The 22,855-nt window shown below is 39.6% G+C and overlaps 1 pseudogene; it reads left to right on the top strand.

Annotated features, from left to right (window-relative positions):
* The first annotated feature begins 19,027 nt into the window (after positions 1-19,027).
* LOC144998751 (monothiol glutaredoxin-S2 pseudogene) lies at positions 19,028-19,740 on the top strand (annotated as a pseudogene).
* Positions 19,741-22,855: the final 3,115 nt, after the last annotated feature.

Here is a 22,855-nt window from a genome sequence, read left to right as displayed (position 1 = left end):
ACCTTCCTTACTTGTTTAATATTCATCAAGATTGATTTTTGGTCAAAAAGTCAATCCATTACACTTAAATACACATTGATGATACAAAATCACCAACAAACCTCCCCCATTTAAGTGTAATCTTGATTAACATAAAACAAAACATAACAACAACAAACTGATGCATAAATGAAATGTCATGATGATTGAATTTCACATTAGTATATTATTCATTCAAAATATTCGAATATCAGGGTGTCACTAATGATTGAACCCTTTTCTATTCATAGTAAATACATGAAGATAATACACACAACAGTTTCTATTTCCATAAGTTATAACTTGACACTATATTTTACTAGCTTGTGTCCCATCCTTCAATAAGCATATCAAAGCCAAGTCCTAACTTCTCGAAGCAGCTAAACTTCATGCTTATATAGGTAGTCCTTTTATTATTGCACCTGCAAATGCAATTTTTCAAAAGAACTATTAAGAATATAAATTCAACCTCCTTAACTTGCAGTACTGAACACATACCTTGGGATGATGATAATAGTGTGTTCCAATCTTTAAATATCAAGCTTTCCACATTGAATTCAGCATCTAATATTATATTAGATGGGAATTGGGAATCTCGATATAAAAGATGTAAGTGGACTTTAAACCCATCCCTGTAGCCGCCTTGTGCACAAGATCTCTTGCTAACTCTTTGGTTAGATGATCGGCTAAATTCAACTGAGTTCTTACAAACTCCACAGATATCACACCAGTCATGATGAACTCATGACTCATGCTATGTCTAACACCTAAATGTTTAGACTTTCCATTGTACACTCGACTATAAGCCTTAGCCAAGGTTGCAGCACTATCACATCTGATAGAAATGGTAGATATCGGTTTGGGCCATAATGGAATTTCATAAATCAAATTCCTTAGCCACTCAGCTTCTTTGCCAGCAGCAGACAAAGCAACAAACTCAAACTCCATGGTTGAGTTAGTAATACAAGTATGTTTCTTACATGCCCAAGAAATGGCACCTCCTACAAGAAGAAACACCCAAACACTAGTAGAGGAGTGATCCTCTAAGTTGATAATCTAGTTGGCATCTGAATAACCTTCTAAAATAGAAGGATATACACTATAAGTTAAACCATAATTCATGGTCCCTTTTAAGTACTTGAATACTCTACTCACAGCTTCCCAATGATGTGTACTAGAATTACTAGTATATCTACTAAGCCTTCCCACAACATATGTTATATCAGGTCCAGTACTAATCATGGAATACATTAGACAACCAATAGCCCTAGAATATTCGAGTTGAGACACTGGAGATCCTCTATTAGGTAGAAGCTTGAGACTAGGATCTATAGGAGTGTTAACAAGAGAACAATTATCAAAGTTAAACTTTTTCAATATCTTCTCAATGTAATGAGATTGAGAAATTGAAATCTCATTGTTTCCTTTTCTAATTCTTATACCAAGAATTAACTCAGCCTCCCTCATGTCTTTTATATCAAAACTAGATGATAAGAATTTTTTGGTTTTATCAACTTCTTCTAAATCGGTACCAAAAATCAACATATACATATAAACAATCATGAATCCTTTACCAGAAGTATCAAATTTGCTATATACACACTTGTTAGCTTGGTTTAATGCAAAACCATTAGACAAGACAACATCATCAAACTTTTGATGCCATTGTTTTGGTGCTTGTTTCAAACCATATAATGATTTCTTCAACTTACACAGTTTGTGTTCATTTCCAAGCATCACAAACCCTTCAGGTTGTTTCATGTATATTTCCTCATCCAAGTCACCATTCATTAATGCATTTTTTTTCACATCTATTTGGTGAATCACAAGATTATGTATAGTTGTAAGAGCTAATAATAACCTAATAGTGGAAATTCTGGCAACAGGAGCATAAGTATCAAAGAAATCAATGCCTTCCTTTTGTTTAAAGCCTTAGATAACCAATCTGGCTTTATACTTATCAATTATGCCATCCACCTTCATGTTTATTTTGAGGACCCAATTGCATCCTAATGCCTTGCAACCAGAAGGTAAATCAAACAATACCCAAGTATTGTTATGCATGATAGAATCAATTTCATCTTGAATTGCTTCTTTCCAGAAATGAACATCCCTAGAAGCCATAGCTTCACTAAAAGTCTTTGGATCCTCCTCAATATTAAACAATATTGATGTTGACATATAGTCTCATTCCTGTTTCCTTTAACTAGATAAAGTTGAAAATCAGATCCAAAAGACTTAGCTTTTCTAGCATTGGTGCATTTCCTAGGTTCAGATACATAACTTGTACCACCGGAAACATCTTCATCTTGAGTAGTACTCTTGCTGGAAGATTGATGAATCATGTCCCTTGGTCTAGGTATAGATGTAAATCTTTCTTCATCAAAGATAACATCTCTTGACTCTATCACCGTGTTTACAAACACAGAGTCATTAGATTCTAAAACATAGAATCTATATGCTTTGGAATGCTCAGCATATCCAATAAAGATACAATCTATACCTCTCTCACCTAATGTTTTCCTTTTGGGTTTAGTGAGCCTTAAAACTACTCTACAACCCCAAACTTTGATATAACTCAAATTTGGTACCTTTTTACACCAAAGTTCATAAGGAGTATTCTTAGTCCTTTTATTTGGAGTTCTATTCAAGATGTAACATGCAGTTAACATTGTCTCACCCCAAAACCCTTCACTTAAACCAGAATATCACAACATTAAATTAACCATTTCTTTCAAAGTCTTATTCTTCCTTTCAGCTACACCATTTTATTGTGGTGTATATGGAGATATGGTTTGATGTATTATTCCAGTTGCTTCAAAATAAATTAGATCATAATACGCACCACCTCTATCAGTACGTAATACTTTTATTAATTCATTTTTATGAAGCTCAACTTGTTGTTTATAAATTTTAAAGTTATCAAGTGCTTCATCCTTAGAATGTAGCAAATAGATATAACAATGTCTAGATGCATCATCAATAAAAATAACAACATACTTCTTGTTTCCAAGGGAAGGTGTTGCATGGAAATCACATAAATCACTATGTATAAGATCCAACACCTTGCTTTCCCTAACAACATCTTTGAAAAGTTGTCTAGTGATTTTAGTTAGCATGCATGTTTCACATTTTTCATTATTTTGCATATCAAAAGCAGGAATTAAACCCATTTTAAACATGTCTTTTAATCTCTTGTAATGAATGTGTCCTAGTCTAGCATGCCATAATTTAGATTTATGGAAATTATTGCTAGTACTACTAGAAGCCATGCAAACAGAATTATCACTAAAAGGATAATTAATATTAAGCCTAATCATTCCATTACATATATATAGCCAAATCCCATAAAGAACCATGTCTTGACAAGATATACTTGTCACTTTCTAACACTTGTTTGTAACCATAATTATCTAATACAATTTTCAGACATGAGATTCTTACGAATCCTTGGAACATATAAAACATTGTTCAAACACAAACATTTCCCAGAAGTAAAAGTAAGTAAAACAGATCATATGTCATTGATTGGTTCAGTTGCAACATTTCCCATCTTCACAACAGATTCATCTTCAATTGGTTGAAAGTCCATGAACCAATATAGATCCTTGCAAACATGACTTGTTGCTCCCGAATCAACCTACCATGCAACTTTATCATCCTATACATAAAATGCTTCAGAAATCATGGAAATATAATTATGGGTTCAGTTGCAACATTTCCCATCTTCACAACAGATCCATCTTCAATTTGTTGAAAGTCGATGAACCAATATAGATCCTTACAAACATGACTTGTTGCTCCCGAATAAACCCACCATGCAACTTTCTCATCCTGCACATAAAATGCTTCAGAAATCATGGAAATATAATTCTGGATATATTTAGAATTGTGCATGAAAACAGAAATCTGACCTTGTCACTTTTTTGGATCCTTGGATCCACTTGGTCTAGCACCATCCTTGTTCACTTTGAGAAGACGACAATCTTTCTTGAAGTGAACCGGTTTGTTACAATTCCAACAAACCAACTTAGCATTCTTGTTGGAAGACTTGTCATCCTTTCCTTTAAACTTCCTTTTTCTTTTAGACTTCTTGGGATTCTTTGAACTTTCTCCTTCCACCATGTTCACAAAAGAGGAACCAACTTGGTTCTTGCCTTTAGGATTGTTATCAAGTTTTTGAGTCCTTATGGACTCTTCAATCGTTAAATGGCCACCAAGTTGAGTCAAAGTCAATTCCTCTTTGTTATGTTTCAGATTGTATTTAAAATCCTTCCAGGAAGAGGGCAGTTTGTCAATGATCACAGCCACATAAATGGCTTAATCCATTTTCAGATTGTGTTGAACAAACTGTCCCAAAATCCTTAATATTTCATGGAATTGTTCCACAACAGGCTTGGATTCAATCATCTTGTAACCCATAAAGTTACTAACAAGAAACTTCTTACTAGAAGCATCTTCAACCATGTACTTGGATTCAAGAGAATCCCACAGTTCTTTTGCAGATTCAAATTTTTGATAGATATCAAAAAGAGAGTCAGACATACCATTGTGAATATGATCACGACATATGTAATCATCATTTTCCCACTTTGATCTTCTTTTTGTTGCCTCCAAAGGTTCATCTTCAACAGATTCTGGTAAGACTAGCATGGGTGTACTCAGCACAAACACAACTTTCAGAGTGGTAAGGAGAATCTTCATCTCCTTCTTCCATCTACGAAAATCTTGCCCTTCAAAGTTGTTCAGTTTTTCAAACTTACTTGTCATTTCCTTCACAGAATCACCACTTTCCATGATCACAGAAATACTTTAATCTTTGTAAGAAAATCGAGATAAAAATATCCTTGGAAATTCTGAAAATTGTGGTTTAACTTTCAGATTAAAGTATTTGGGTGGTACTCCCAATCTTTAATCGGATAAGCTCAGTATTGAGAGCAAGTACAGAAAATATGGTTGTTATGAATTTCGTGATTGTTGTTGTACACAGAAAAAATAATGACCAAAAAGATTAAGTAGTTCATTTGTCTGAAAACTGTCAAGGTAGTTTTCTTCGTCCAAAAACTACTCCAACTATCAAAACCAATAACAGTCACCAAAACGGATTTTTAATAAAGGTCAAAATGAAGTCAAAAACCGGGTTCATTTACAAAAAAATTCGACCCCAGCCAGGGGCTCTGCCCCTTGGACCCCGCTCCTAGGGGCGTTGCCCCCGGACCCCCGTTCGTTTAGTAGTTTCGCCCCTAAATGACAATCCACTTTGAATCTTCAATAAATTTAAACAAATATACACTCCGCACCTTCCTTACTTGTTTAATATTCATCAAGATTGAATTTTGGTCAAAAAGTCAATTCATTACACTTAAATACACATTGATGATACAAAATCACCAACATTAGCGGCGACAGACGTCACCGCTATTGCTATGTACGACGTCTATTGTGAGTTGTTGGATTAGGAACAAATCAACCGCTGAGATTTATTATTAGGGTTTGACACGGATCGTGGTTTTTCACCATTAGCAGTGACGTCCCCCATTAGCGGCGACATACAACGCGAAAACCGTATGTCGCCGCTAAAACGGGTTGTCACGGCTAAAGGTGCCGCCGCTAATGGTCACTATTCTTGTAGTGACTATGCGAGTACACACATACGTAAATGTTTTCCCGCTCGCAGACATAAGTACACAAAAAGAGTTCTATTTAAAAATACAAACACCACCTTAATAAGCCATCTGTCTAGGGGTGCTTTAGTCCTTTTCATTGTGATTGATTTTCATTCTGATAGATATGTAGAATATTTGCTTAAATAAGTGGCTCAGTAGAAGTAGAGGTTTAGGACAGCTATTAATTCATTCATTTAGATTGTTGATCTTTGTGAGTGTACTAACTCGGTTCACTTTAATCATTCAATTGTCTCTCTACCTTATCATTTTCTAACCTATATATTTCTTAACTCCAGCCCACTATGCAAATTCCCTTGCGAAAACTAAATGAATGAATAGTGGCATATACATAAAAAATAATGGACTACTCTTGGTTCTTGTTCTTTGCATCAAATGGTGATCGCTATAGATTTTTGGGTAGTCAGTGAGGAGGGCAATATATTCTCTAATTTAGGACAGAAATACTTTGTTGAGCAGCAAAAAACCATCCATCATGGGAGGTATTTGCATGAAAGAAACATCGTTAAAGTAGTCAATTCAGATAAATTCTCACTTCAAGAATTTGTTCGCCGGCTCTTGTTAAAGTAAAGTCTAGTAAATTTGGATTTTATTGCTTACTATGAGCATGCTGGCAAAGAAATAGCTTCCACTAACATTCAAACCTTTATTTCTGCAGTCAGTGTCTAGTAGAATCTAGCATATAAAAGCTTGTCTTTTTAAAATATTCTGGATGACAAATTACTGTTAAAGAATCATATAAAGTGATGAAGCTTTTGTCACTTCATAAAGATATATATGTACAGGCATGGGCAACCATGATGAGCCAATGATTCTGGTGGATAACTCATTATCCACGTATCACATGTATAGTAGAGTGTAGACCTCCCCCTTTATGTATCTTTATGTGACCCAACTATTACAGCTTTAAAAAAAACTTGCTGGACAAATGTAGATTCAACAATAGATTTATATACTAATATTAGTAATCTCATGTTCATAAATGTCAGGTATACTAACAAAAACAACAGAGTTAAAAAGAGCTAGCAAGCCTTTACGAAAACTTAATATAGATAATATAAAGGAAAACTAGTTGTAGGTTTCAATGAAAAAACGTTTGTGTGAAATATTAATAAGACATAATTAAGTGAATGGAGTTACAGATCAACCGAACCTTAACCAAGCATCGCATGAATTCAGCAATATCCACATCACATTCTAAAATGAAGATGTCAACCTGCTGGATGAAAAAAGAAAAAGAATTCACGATAAGCAGAATATATATATATATATATATATATATATATATATATATATATATATATATATATATATATATATATATATATATATATATATATATATATATATATATATATATATATATATATATATAATTGGTTCATATTTTAATGAAAAACACTTTATGATGTCATAAGATTGGCAATACCATTTTATTTCAGATAAATAGCACAAAACACATTAAATTTACACTAAAATTTTAATTTGATATTGTTATATTTGACACTGTTTTCTAATTTATTACAATTCAGACCACTTAACGGTCAGCCTGTTTACTTATTGACGTGACATAATGATGTGTCAAAATTGAATTTTTTTTCCACAAAAGACACTAAAATTCCCCTTTGTGAGTTATTTTAACTTTCTTATGGACTTTTGTTATTATGTTGTATGTTGTTTGTTTTTAAGAGGTAAAAAGATATGCAGACCAAATATGTATATATTTACAGAAAAAAGATGTATACCAAACGTTAGCAGTCTACAAAAAGAAATTTGTTTGTTTTTTAAAATCTGCAAGGTGTTAAAATAAATTGAAATTTAAAATAAAACTGATTTTTTTAACCTAAAAGAGTTTTTAAACATGTTTATTTAAATAATTAGTGTTTTACAACACCGAAAGTAATACAATAATAGATAAATAATAAGTATTTGATGTATAGAATAGTATTTAATATATATATATATATATATATATATATATATATATATATATATACATATATATATATATATATATATATATATATATATATATATATATATATATATATATATATATATATGTAACGATCCAATTTTTCACGTCCGAAAATTTCGTTTTAAAACATTACTTTAGAAAACATTAATAATTAAAACATTGTTTGATCAAACCACAACACAACGCAAATCATGTTCAAAAGCCAAACCATACAACCCATCAAAATATCAGAGTACAAATCGCAGTGAATCTCGTAAATGCGGAAACCAGAGTGTGTGCATGATGTGCCGCTACCGCGCCAGCTCCTTCCCCTTTGGTGAAGAGGTACCTGAACACAAAACTGTAAAATGTAAGCACAAAGCTTAGTGAGTTCCCCCACTGTACCACATACCACATAATCACATAACATACATAAACTTGTCAGGCATATCTGGGTACCCGACCTACCCCTTCGGTCCTCTCGACCGGATACTGCCTAGCATATCTGGGTGTTGGCCTCCCCTTCGGTCCTTTCGATCAGATACTGCCTAGCATATCTGGGTGTTGGCCTCCCCTTTAGTCCTTTCGAGCGGATACTGCCTAACATATCTGGGTGCTGGCCTCCCCTTCGGTCTTTTCGACCGGATATTGGGGACTATTTCACCCCCTACTACTACCACATAACATATATATCACATAGTCTAGCAACCCTAGATGAATATCACAAAGACAATCATCTAATCACACATCTCCTACTGGTGGGCCGGCATTGTGGCCTTAGACCCACCGCTACTGGAAGGTAACTCACCTCAAAGTAGCTGCTGAACTGATCGGGAACTGACTGACCGCTGCTGCTGCCCCGGAACTCCTCCGACTACAATTCCCACAACGTACTCAATCACACACTGCTAACTGTCCTTTGGGTAAAATAACCATTTTACCCCTAGTCTAGCCCTAAGTCAAAGTCAGAGTCAACTTTCCGACTCGCCAAGTTAGCTCACCAACTCGCCAAGTTCCTATCCAGACGATTGTCCTGAGTCCCTGATTCTACTCGTCGAGTTAGGCTGAGACTCGACGAGTTCTTCTTCTAAACCGACATTGAAGTTCTTCGTCCTACTCGCCGAGTTGTATGAACAACTCGTCGAGTTCATCTTCATCCGATGAACACTCATGCTTAGACTCGCTGAGTTATATGAACAACTCGCCGAGTCTGTTCTTGATCTATGAAGATTGCCTTGGACTCGCCGAGTCAGGGCATTGACTCGCCGAGTCTTATCATGGGTGAGTTCTGCTTCCAACTCACCGAGTCACCCCCTGTGACTCACGGCTCAAACTCGATACATCATAAAGGGACCAATTCGGTGACTCGCGAGCAGACTCACCGAGTCACATAAACGACTCGCCGAGTCGTCACCATGCATCCATCAAATACACCGATTTGCTCGATTCCAGTCCATGCCATTCACAGATCTGGGCTTCTAGGACACGAATCACACGTAAAGTTTCCAACTTTACGTGTAGATATTCACCAATATGGATTTTAGGGCTCAAAGTGCAACAAAAGAGGTAGATCTAGGGCTTTCATGCAATATGACCCCATAAAGGCATTAGATCCAAGCTCCAGGGACTAAATCATGCCTAGATCTAAAGGCTAACAACTTATTACAACCCACAATGCACAAACAAGCTTGGGGAAAAGCTCAAGAAGGACTTCCATGAAGCTTAAAAGAGACTAAAAGCTTGAAAACAGAGGGGAAACGAGCTATACCTCAAGGAAAATGTTGAGATGACACAAAGATGCCTGGCCTCCTTCTCCTCTTCTTGATCTACTCTTCTTTCACCTCAAAATCTTCAAGAACACACCAAAACACTTCAATCTCTCAAGGAAATAAGGGTATAAACGATGTTGGGAGCTCTGAGGGTGAATGGGGCGAGTTTGGGGCGGAAATGAGGGTTTAAATAGGGTGCAACCCTTGAAATTTAGGGTTTCATCCAGCAGCGGTGACTCGCCGAGTCCAGGATATGGACTCGCCGAGTCGCCAACTTAAACGTGTCTTGAGTCTCGTCCCTACTCGGCGAGTCGGACCTATGACTCACCGAGTCCAAGGCTAAAATGGGAAATACTCAAATAAGATTTACATACCGGAAACCAGGTGCTACAAATCTCCCCCACTTATTTTAGACTTCGTCCTCGAAGTCTGCTGCTCGATCCTGAAACAGCTCGGGGTAATGCTCCATCATCTCGTCCATCGGCTCCCAAGTCCATTCCGAACCCTTGCGGTGCTGCCATTGCACCTTCACTAGTTCTACCCTCTTGTTCCTCAAGTCCTTCGACTTCCTATCGAGTATTGCGACTGGGCGCTCAATGTAGTTCAAGCTGTTATCAACCTGAATATCCTCCAACGATACTACCGCTGAATCGTCCACTAGGCACTTCCGCAGCTGAGAAACATGGAAAGTGTTGTGGATCTGACTGAGCTCGGCTGGCAGATCCAGCCTATACGCCACCTTTCCCATCCGGGCTACAACCCTGAACGGACCGATGAATCTTGGGCCCAACTTGCCCCGCTTCCTGAATCGAATGACGCCCTTCCAAGGCAACACTTTCAGGAGAACCATATCCCCGACTTGGAACTCCAAGTCGGATCGACGCTTGTCGGCGTAACTCTTTTACCGACTCTGAGCAGTCTGAAGTTTGCTCCGAACCTGCTGGATCCTCTCGGTCGTCTCGAGCACCACCTCGGTGCTTCCCATGACTCTCTGGCCAACTTCACCCCAACATATCGGGGTTCTGCACCTCCGCCCGTACAACGTCCCGAATGGTGGTCGGTCAATACTCGCGTGGTAGCTGTTGTTGTATGAGAACTCAGCCAAGAGAAGATAGGTACCCCAGCTACCACCGAAATCTAACACACACGCCCGCAACATGTCCTCCAAAGTCTGGATGGTCCGATCACACTGACCATCCGTCTGCGGCTGAAAGGCGGTGCTAAAATGCAATCGAGTGCCCAATTCGTCATGAAACTTCTTCCAAAATCTGGAAGTGAAACGCACATCCCTGTCCGAGATCACCGATACCGGCACCCCGTGCCGTGCCACGATCTCCCTGATATAGATATCGGCCAATTTCTCGGCCGATATGCTCTCCTGAATCGAAATAAAGTGAGCACTCTTGGTCAGTCGGTCCACGATGACCCAAATCGAATCCACTCCACGCGCGGTCCTTGGAAGCTTTGTAATAAAATCCATGGTGATATCTTCCCATTTCCACAGTGGAATGTCCAACGGCTGCATCTTACCATGTGGTCTCTGATGTTCGGCCTTGACCTTCCTGCAAGTCAAGCACCGCTCAACGTACCATGCCACATCCCGCTTCATGCAGGGCCACCAATAGTTCAGACGGAGATCCCTATACATCTTCGTCGTCCCGGGATGAATAGAGAATCGGGACTTGTGCACCTCATCCATCAAAATCTGGCGGACGCCCCCGTGATATGGCACCCACACCCTATGGTGTAGTGTCAATAGACCCCGGCTATCATAATCAAAGGAGGACACCTGACCCACCACGCGCTCTCTCTTCCGATGCTCCTCCTTGATAGCCTCCTATTGAGCCTCCCGAATTCGCTCCAATAGGGGAGTCACTACGGTCATCCTCATGCATACGTCCCTGATCGGCGTCGCCTTGCGGCTAAGCGCATCGGCCACCACGTTGGCCTTCCCGGGTGGTGAAGGATCTCGCAATCATAATCTTTCACCACATCCAACCACCGACGCTGCCTCATGTTCAAATTCGCCTGGTCCATGAGATACCTCAGACTCTTGTGGTCCGTGTAGATGGTACAACGAACCCCGTAGAGGTAATGTCGCCAAATCTTGAGGGCGAAGACCACAGCCCCCAACTCCAAATCGTGTGTCGGGTAGTTCGCCTCGTGAGGCTTGAGCTGCCTCGAAGCGTAGGCAATGACATGCCCCCTCTGCATCAGAACTGCGCCCAACCCTGAAATGGACGCATCACAGTAAACCACAAAATCCTCTACGCCCTCTGGCAGGGCTAGGATCGACGCCTCACACAATCTCTGTCTCAGCATCTTAAATGCAGCCTGCTGCTCGGGTCCCCACGGAAAGACCACGGCTTTCTTCGTCAGTCGCGTCAGGGGTACGGCTATCTTGGAGAAATCCTGGATAAATCTCCGATAGTAGCCCGCTAATCCCAGGAAGCTCCGAATCTCGGATGGAGACTTCAGAACCTCCCATCTCATCATGGCCTCGACCTTGGCCGGATCGACCAAAATCCCGTTTTGGTTGACGAGGTGCCCAAGAAATTGCCCCTCGCGCAGCCAGGACTCACACTTGGAGAACTTGGCATACAAGCTCTCCCTCCCCAGGGTCTCCAACACTTCTCTCAGATGCTCCTCATGCTCCTCCTGAGTCTTGGAATAAACCAAGATGTCATCGATAAATACTATCACAGACCGATCCAGCATCGGTCTGCAAACGCGGTTCATGAGATCCATGAACGCAGCAGGAGCATTGGTGAGCCCAAACGGCATCACCACAAACTCATAGTGGCCATAACGTGTCCGAAACGCGGTCTTCTGCGTATCCTCCTCCCTGACTCTCATCTGATGATAACCTGAACGCAAGTCAATCTTGGAGAACCAAGATGCTCCCTGAAGCTGGTCAAAGAGGTCATCAATCCCCGGGGGTGGGTAACGGTTCTTCACCGTTACCTTGTTCAACTCCCGGTAATCTATACACATCCAATGCGACCCATCCTTCTTCTTCACAAATAGAATCGGGGCTCCCCAAGGCGAACTGCTCGGACGAATGAATCCCTTGTCTAGCAGCTCCTACAGTTGCGTAGACAACTCCTGCATCTCGGGAGGAGCCAACCGATACGGTGCTTTGGCTATCGGAGCCGCACCGGGAATAAGGTCAATCCTGAACTCCACCTGTCACTCCGGAGGTATCCCAGGTAGTTCCTCTGGGAAAACATCTGCAAAATCTCAAACCACCAGAACCTCGCTCACGGTCGCCTTACTCGCCTCTCGGGTATCCATCACATACGCGACATATCCCGCGCATCCCTGCTAAAGATAGCGCCTAGCCCTCGCTGCTGAACACACAGTGGGTCCACACTGCGGCCTTTCGCCATGAATCACTAACTCTCCCCCGCTCGGGGTCCTGAATCGCACTAGCTGCTGCGCGCAGTCTATCACCGCCCCATTAGGGCTCAACCAATGCATGCCAATAATCACCTTGTTCCCACGCAATGGAATGGGAACCAAGTCTACCAGGTAACGCTCCTCAAACAGTCGCAGAACGCAATCTCGAAACACCATCGATGCTCGCACCGATCAATCGTCAGCAATCTCTACCTCTAACGGGCAATCTAACTCGCCTGAAGTCTCATGAAACCTCTTGCTAAGTGCAAGAGAAGCGAACGATCGGGATGCACCCGAGTCGAACAATACCTGAACTGGGATGCCGTTCACATGGAACGATCCTAATGCATATATATATATATATATATATATATATATATATATATATATATATATATATATATACACACACACGGAGCACATATCAATATCATATCATCATAAAACAAAAGATAGAAGGAAAGAATCATACCCGTCACCACATCGGGCACAGCGCGTGCCTCCTCGGTAGTCAGCTGGAATGCTCGGCTCCTCACCACCGGAGCCTCTGCCTTGCCCTGTCGGCCATCCGTGATCCGCAGGGTCGCTGGAGCTGGCGCCTTCACCAGCGCTGAAACTGACAACAGGGGGCAATTGGCCTTCTTGTGGCCCCTCTGGTTGCAGTGGAAACACAGCAACTCCGATGTCTAAATAACTGCTGCAGGAGCAGTGCAATCCTTGCTGATGTGCCCAAACTTGCCGCACTTGTAGCAGCCTGAGGATCCCATCCTGCACGCCCCCTCGTGTGCCTTGCCGCATTTACGGCAGCGTCCCCATCCCTGTTGGCCTTTCGGCCCCATCTCTGATCCCTTGGGCTTCTTTCCCGAAGCCCCTCCTGTCTTTCCCTCCTCTAATTTCCGTTTTCGGATGTGCTCCAAATCTATCTCCCTCTCCCTCGCCCTGGCAATTATAGAGTCCAAGGTAGGGCAAGCCGAAAAGCTAACATGCTCCCGGATGTCAACTCGAAGCATATCGTAATAACGATTCCTCCTCATATCCTCGTCACTAGCATACTGGGGCACCAACAAAGCCCTCTCCCGAAACTTGGCGGTGATCTCCACCACAGTCTCTGTCGTCTGTCTCATATCCAGACACTCCCTAGCCAGCTGCTGAAGCTCGACAGCCGGTGCAAACTCCGCCCTGAACCTGGTCACAAAGTCCGCCTAGGTCATAGTCTCGATAGCTGAGGCTCCCAACGAGTCACCCACTGACTCCCACCAATCCCGGGCTCAGTCCCGTAAACACCCCGCTGCATATCTCACCTTCGACCCCTCGGGGCAGAAGCTAGTCAACTGTGCAGACTCGATGTCTACAATCCATCGCCTGAAAGCAATGGGGTCCTTTGCCCCATGGAAATCCGGCGCACTATTGCCCCTGAAGTCCTTGAAGGACAGTGTGCGTGACCCCGACTGGCCGGATGCCAAATCGCTCCTGAATGCCCGCAGGCGATCCTCCATCAACTCCATGATCCCCTCCTTGATCGACCCGAAGATAATGGGAGTCGACTCAAGGATACCCCTGGTGATCTCTGACGCGATGAACTCACGTAGCCCCTCATCTACCGGCTCGGAACCTGATCCCTCTCCACCGTCCACTGGCCTCGATCGAAGTACCACCATTCTGTAATACATCACAACAATCATTAGATATACTGATGCTCCCTGAGGGATCATAGCTACTTACAAGTTCCCTGGTCTTGTCTTGGCCTTCCTTGGTTCGGGTACGGATCCTCTGCTTTCAGTAGTACGGGCCCATACTACCTTCCACATCTATCCGTACCTTTTTCAAGGACTGCCTCGACTCCACCAGATCCCTTACACTAACGCTGGTTATTACTATACTCATCCCAGGCTCGCCCTATGGAAATCTTCGGCTCCACTCGATTCAATCCTCAGCTGCTGCAGGCCTCCTTGTAATGCCAATTAGCCATCACCCGAACACCATCACATGTGATGAGAATCAGATAATCCTTCGAGTACTCGACTCATCCCTACAACGGTTGGACTCAAACAAGAGCTGCGCAGTAGGATCAAATCCGGTACTCTAAGATTATTCAACTCTAATCACATGTGGTGTGACGTATTCGCCTAATGGCTAATTCCCATTACTCGGAGTCCCACGTAGCACGAAGCAAGCAGCATTTAGACAAGGGAAACGACTTCAAACAATTCTGCTCTCATAGAGAGGAACTGAACTAGCACACCGTGTTAGCTTATACTACCAAGCATACCCTAACAGGCTACCCTACCGCTATCTACACTACACACGCATGCAATTCACATATAGGTGGAACACATAAGGCAGGCACATAAGGCATCATTCCTAGATCCTCAGTCCTATTCTAGCATGCAGTTCTACAAAAGCTGATAAACATAACATAAACTGGTATAGGTACTTTGGGGAATACTTACTTGAGCTCGGCCGGTCGCGCACATCACACACACTTTCGTTCTTTCTTAAACTCTTTTCTCCTTGTTAGAAAACATTTTCTTTTAAAATCTTTTAATCCCTCGATTTGAGTTCAGACACCCCCGAAGGTGAGTCCGAATCCCTCAAACCAGGACTCTGATACCAACTTGTAATGACCCAATTTTTCACGTCCGAAAATTTCGTTTTAAAACATTACTTTAGAAAGCATTAATAATTAAAACATTGTTTGATCAAACCACAACACAATGCAAATCATGTTCAAAAGCCAAACCATACAACCCATCTAAATATCAGAGTACAAATCCCAGTGAATCTCGTAAATGCGGAAACCAGAGTGTGTGCATGATGTGCCGCTACCGCACCAGTTCCTTCCCCTTCGGTGAAGAGGTACCTGAACACAAAACTGTAATATGTAAGCACAAAGCTTAGTGAATTCCCCCACTGTACCACATACCACATAATCACATAACATACATAAACTTGTCAGGCATATCTGGGTGCCCGACCTACCCCTTCGGTCCTCTCGACCGGATACTGCCTAGCATATTTGGGTGCTGGCCTCCCCTTCGGTCCTTTCGACCGGATACTACCTAGCATATCTGGGTGCTGGCCTCCCCTTCGGTCCTTTCGACCGGATACTGCCTAGCATATCTGGGTGCTGGCCTCCCTTTCGGTCCTTTCGACCGGATACTAGGGACTATTTCACCCCCTACTACTACCACATAACACATATATCACATAGTCTAGCAACCCTAGATGAATATCACAAAGACAATCATCTAATCACACATCTCCTACTGGTGGGCCGGCATTGTGGCCTTAGACCCACCGCTACTGGAAGGTAACTCACCTCAAAGTAGCTGCTGAACTGATCGGGAACTGACTGACCGCTGCTGCTGCTCCGGAACTCCTCCGACTACAATTCCCACAACATACTCAATCACACACTGCTAACTGTCCTTTGGGTAAAATAACCATTTTACCCCTAGTCTAGCCCTAAGTCAAAGTCAGAGTCAACTTTCCGACTCGCCGAGTTAGCTCACCAACTCGTCGAGTTCCTATCCAGACGATTGTCCTGAGTCCCTGATTCTACTCGTCGAGTTAGGCTGCGACTCGACGAGTTCTTCTTCTAAACTGACATTGAAGTTCTTCATCCTACTCGCCGAGTTGTATGAACAACTCGTCGAGTTCATCTTCATCCGATGAACACTCATGCTTAGACTCGCTGAGTTGTATGAACAACTCGCCGAGTCTGTTCTTGATCTATGAAGATTGCCTTGGACTCGTCGAGTCAGGGCTTTGACTCACCGAGTCCTATCATGGGTGAGTTCTGCTTCCAACTCACCGAGTCACCCCCTGTGACTCACGACTCAAACTCGATACATCATAAAGGGACCAATTCGGTGACTCGCGAGCAGACTCGCCGAGTCACATAAACGACTCGCCGAGTCGTCACCATGCATCCATCAAATACACCGATTTGCTCGATTGCAGTCCATGCCATTCACAGATCTGGGCTTCTAGGACACGAATCACACGTAAAGTTTCCAACTTTACGTGTAGATATTCACCAATATGGATTTTAGGGCTCAAAGTGCACCAAAAGAGGTAGATCTAGGGCTTTCATGCAATATGACCCCATAAAGGCATTAGATCCAAGCTCCAGGGACTAAATCATGCCTAGATCTAAAGGCTAACAACTTATTACAACCCACAATGCACAAACAAGCTTGGGGAAAAGCTCAAGAAGGACTTCCATGAAGCTTAAAAGAGACTAAAAGCTTGAAAACAGAGGGGAAACGAGCTATACCTCAAGGAAAATGTTGAGATGACACAAAGATGCCTGGCCTCCTTCTCCTCTTCTTGATCTACTCTTCTTTCACCTCAAAATCTTCAAGAACACACCAAAACACTTCAATCTCTCAAGGAAATAAGGGTATAAACGATGTTGGGAGCTCTGAGGGTGAATGGGGGCGAGTTTGGAGCGGAAATGAGGGTTTAAATAGGGTGCAACCCTTGAAATTTAGGGTTTCATCCAGCAGCGGTGACTCGCCGAGTCCAGGATATGGACTCGCCGAGTCGCCAACTTAAACGTGTCCTGAGTCTCGTCCCTACTCGGCGAGTCGGACCTATAACTCGCCGAGTCCAAGGCTAAAATGGGAAAAACTCAAATAAGATTTACATACCGGAAACCAAGTGCTACAATATATATATATATATATATATATATATATATATATATATATATATATATATCCAATGGTCTAAGCGATTGAATGAACAGTAATAAGCTATAAATAATTAAGGTCTCATTGGAATGAATAGTAATAAGCTATGAATAATTAAGCTCTCATTGGAGATGTTCTAAGTCTACAATTTCTTGCATTCTCACCCACAAATCATGTCAATTTGTTGAAGAAAAAAACTTTGGTGATCTTTTGCATTTTCACAAGCACATGAACAGATGTTCCGCAACAAAATGACAAGTAATCGATTGCAAATCTATTTCATTCTTCGTTAACATAGTGCATAACAGTCAAAAAAGAGTAAAAGAGTTAATAATTATATAGTTATTAAAAGTGTCTTTTGAAAAAAATGTATCTTTAATAAATGCACTAGAATTTTTTTTTTTTTTTTTGAACCGGCAAATAATTTTATAAAAAAGCAAACAACTCGAGCAAGGTGCTAGGAGGGAGAGAGTACAAATACACTGATGAAATGGCAATACCAACATAATCATGTGTTGGTCAAGTGTCAAACATAAATGACCCTTCAGTTTGTTTTGAGGCAGTTGTGCATACCTGTAGCCACATGGCAAATCGTTATGCTTTCTTTCCTTAGGCTGCAGTAAGATCACAGCATCTAATACTTAGATTCGTATGTACTTTCAAATGTACAACACAGTTTCTTAATTCTTTATCACAAAAAGACAAACAAAACACTGGCAGAGAGAGAAAGAGAGGCTGACCTTTCACTACATTCTTAGAACCCGCAACTAAGAACATCCGAATCACAAAATAAGACAATAAAGTATAAGGGGCGTGGGAAAATTAGAGATTGTATCATATTCTTATGATTTCCTTTCCTGTTTTGTGATAATTAACTTGTAGGCTAAACTTACTAAACATATGTTTGATGCTAAACAAGCCTATTCACAAAGAATGACTTGATGTGAGAAATAACATTTTGTGCACATTGTGTATACACTAAGCAAGTGATTCACATGGATGATAATTTGTGGGACAAAGTAAAGAATGCAAGTAACTGTATGGATGCTGTGTAATAATTGTCATACATATTTGACAATTCCATGCATCATGTCCTTGAGCTTTTCTTTAAATGCTTGACCTTATCAACATTTCAATGGATAAGCATCTAAACAGATGTTTTAAGAAAAAAATAAAGCTCTAGGCTTTAAATTAGTTGACAAATATACGTTCACACATGACATGTAATTACTAAATCACCCTCCCACAGATGTAGTTGCAAAAACTTTATAACAGATTCTCAAGGTTAAAGATGTCATTCCGAGATGTACTTTTATGCCATGTATATCAACTAACGAGAAGCCACTTTTAATTTGTTATATGCTACACAACAGTAATTTCCTATCATCTGCGAGACTGATAAAGAATATGTTCTTTTCAGAATCTAAAAAGTACCACCGACCAAAAAGTTGAAGACTTATCACTATATATAGACATGGTAGTAGCTTACATTACTCACAGTAAACATCACACCAAACTTTCTACATACAGCCTCTAACAACCTCACTTGCAACGGTTTATTCTACTAAATTAGCTAGTGTTGTTTTATAAAACATCGACTGCTAGAATTTCCAGAAATGGCTTTGGTTACAGCACTGGTGAATGAAAGGCCCGTGGTTATATTCAGCAAAAGCTCTTGCTGCATGTGCTACACAATTAAGACACTGATAAGCAGTTTTGGGGCAAATCCTAGAGTTTATGAGGTAGATGAGCATCCACAAGGGAAGCAGATAGAGAAGGAACTGAGAGGATTAGGGTGCAAGCCAAGTGTGCCAGCTGTGTTCATAGGAGAGGAGCTCATTGGTGGTGCCAATGAAATTATGAGCCTTCATCTCAAGGGTCAACTGGTACCCTTGCTCCTCGATGCTAATGCCATATGGCTTTAGTCAAACATAAGTTCCTACAATATTGTAGAGATTGGAGCTATGTTAACACAACTATGAATAGCAGATTGATGCATTCTAGTCATTAGAACAGGAACAGAAAGAAATGTTTTCAGCCTTCTTTTTTGTTCTTCCGAGGCCAGTGAGGCAATGATAACTTATGTGTTAACTTCCGTATGTATGTAATTTCGCTACCTTTTGATAAGCAATGAGTGATACGATGTTATTGAGGAGCTATACTGTTCTTAGTGTCAGAATTCGATGTTAAAAAGTGTGTTAATATGTTTCACATCATTCATATTCTAGCACCCATCTAAATGCTAGGGCCACTATAAAAATTTACTGTATTCTGGTTGCCTTCGTCAGAGTTCAGGAGGCCTAATTGCAACTAGAAGCAACTGAAGTACAAGAAATATTCAAAGATTCCAAACGCTGTGTTCTGGTCATTCTGTCATTGATCATTGATGTTATTACTTTGATAAATTATATTCTACAAGATTACTTGGATAACCTCAAACTACCCGTATACATCATAATAGTTTGCATTAGACCCTATAATAACATGGGTTGATTGAATCTGTTCTTGGGTTCCTTTATGTTCATGTCCTGAGATAATATATACCTATCAATAATATAGGTATCATCATACTTCACCAGTTAACTTTAAAGCAAAATTTACAGTTTATTTTATTTGTCTCCACTTCGTGCACACAGACAACTTGTGCATACTGATGATGAAGCAAAATGACATATGGATATCAAGATACCATTATGACACAGTTTTCTGTCCCATTAATTAAGACCGTGATGACAAATGGGGAGATTTCCATGCTTTACTACTGATTTGGTTCTTGATCTATATTTGGAGAAGTAATATCTGTAACTGAAAAGAATAAGCTCCAAAACATGTTTTAATGAAGAAAGGTTAATAGCAATATCATGAGTTTACTTTACGTAACCAAGCTATGCAAGCTATATATGAAGTTAATTTGAAGCCGCTTTTTCTTACGAAAGTTTTATCTTATCTATCCCACACCATATAAAGCATTATATAAAGATGCAGCAAAATAGAAAAAAAGACATGTGATACCAGGACTCGGTTGTCTTATGTTTGTCCATATATACTAACCGCCTTTTTAATCAGAAAACAAATAATGGAAAGTTAAAATTATATTGGCAGATTCTATGCCAAAAACAATAAAGAAAATGTTGAAATGATATATTATTATGGTAAAGAAAATTGAGCACTGAATTAAAGACAAGGGAAATATGAATGAAAGTCTACAAGAGTCGAAATATAAGTTTATTGATATCGATTTTTGTATAAGTTAGTGAGCCTATATAATTGTCCTTTAATTTCATCTTGGGCCAGTTATACAAATTGATTCCTCCCGTTTCATACCACATGTTATAAATTTCCTCTTGTTTTGGCTTTTGGGTTGTGCATGTATGTGGCCATATATATATATATATATATATATATATATATATATATATATATATATATATATATATATATATATATATATATATATATATATATATATATATATATATATATATATATATATATATATATATATATATATATATATATATATATATATATATATATATATTGGACCAGGAAATAATAAATTGTTTTATACCCTATTGTACGGTTTCATATCATCACGCAACAAAGATTAGGGGATATATTCATCCAATACATCTATCTGGATCAATATACACCTCGAATTCTCTACAAAAGCTAACTACTCCTAAAAAAAAGTAATACAACATGTCTTCATCACTAACTCTTTAATTAGTTGGAGCCACTACATGGCGTCCTTAGTGGTTTCTTCAGCAAGAAGAATTAGTAGAGGTGGCACTCGCTAACCAACTAATTAAGTGGTCTTAGCTTAAGAATTAAACAATGATTAAATCCTTTGGGATAATCCTCTTGATTCCCTACTTGTACGGACTTTATCATATTAAATAAGCTTCTAACTATTTCAAAATTCTGACTTCAATTCCTTTGTCGTTAATTAAACTTTCGGTTTACTTTAGATATGCACACATTGGAGTCTTAATAAAAGATAATGTAAAATCCAAATTTTATCTTTAGGAAACAAAGATATATTCTCCCTTGTCTGATTATTCCGGTTGCTTTTTAATACTAATTAATGCACCAATTACACATGCAGGCTGCAGCCTACAAACATGCAGGCTGCAGCCTACAAAGTCCACCGTAGAGTTATTTGCAAAAATGGGGCAGTTTTCAAAAAGGTTAGTAGAAATGGAGCTTTTTTGAATGCCTTTGTAGAAATGGAGCTCCTGGCCCACTAAATGAATACGTAAATATATATTGATCCTCACAGCTTACAACAATAGTCTTTAGTTTTTTATAATATGTTCAAACCTTATCCTTTTATATATTTTTTTCTACATTTTTACTACATCTTATTATATTTACTTATTATATTTACGTAAATATTAAATATACAAAATAGTCCATAAAAATATTCAACATTGATCCTTATTTTATGAAATATGTTACCACTACATCTTATTTTATTTTTTATTTGTATTTTATACATTTACTTAATTTAATAATATTTAATGTAAATATATTATTCAATTTATAACTAATGCTTATTAGTTTTTAATACCAAATATATCTCATTTATACATTTCCATTAATACTAATATTTAATATTATAACAATAAGAAATAAGAAAACACATAACTAAGATTACATTACTAAAATTTAAAAATCATAATACAAAATCACACAGGAAATACAAGATCAATGAAACATAAAATTACAACACAATAAAACAAAAACATAGTTTACTACTCATTGAATCTTGGTTGAGAATTTGAACAATTTCTTCTATTATGACCTGGCTGGTGGCATAGTGTACATCTACGAGGTTCATCAGGATGACGAATGTCCATCTCATTATGAATTCGATTTGCACGCCTTCGTCCTCGATGAACAGAAAGTTTTGAGTAATCTGCTTCAATCGTCCAGTTTGAATCCAACCAATAATCAACATGAGGAAGTGGTACAAACCCAAAATTATATTGTTGTCTGTATGTCATAGTAGTGTACACATTGTTCACAATGGAAAGAGGGTTGTCCCCTCTATTCCGACAAACTGCAAGTGCATGTGAACATGGAAATCTCTCCATTTGCCACTTACCACAAGTACACATATGTTGAAAATAATTAACAGTCTGTGTATTTTCTCCGGTTCCATTTATTTGTGACCTTGTGACAACTCTGTAAACACCTTCATTGTAGTGAAACTCAGATAAAACATGACTTTGTGCACGAGTGTCACGTTTAAGAAAGAGACGCCACATACATTTTGGTAGAGGTGTAATGCAGTTCATTGCAATACCACTATGCTTTCTGAAAAGT

The sequence above is a fragment of the Lactuca saligna genome, chromosome 5 (assembly GCF_052625555.1).
Source record: "Lactuca saligna cultivar CGN05327 chromosome 5, ASM5262555v1, whole genome shotgun sequence".
Taxonomy (NCBI): Eukaryota; Viridiplantae; Streptophyta; class Magnoliopsida; order Asterales; family Asteraceae; genus Lactuca; species Lactuca saligna.
The sequence above is the reverse complement of the archived record's forward strand: the minus strand, read 5'-3'. Positions and strand labels throughout refer to the sequence as shown.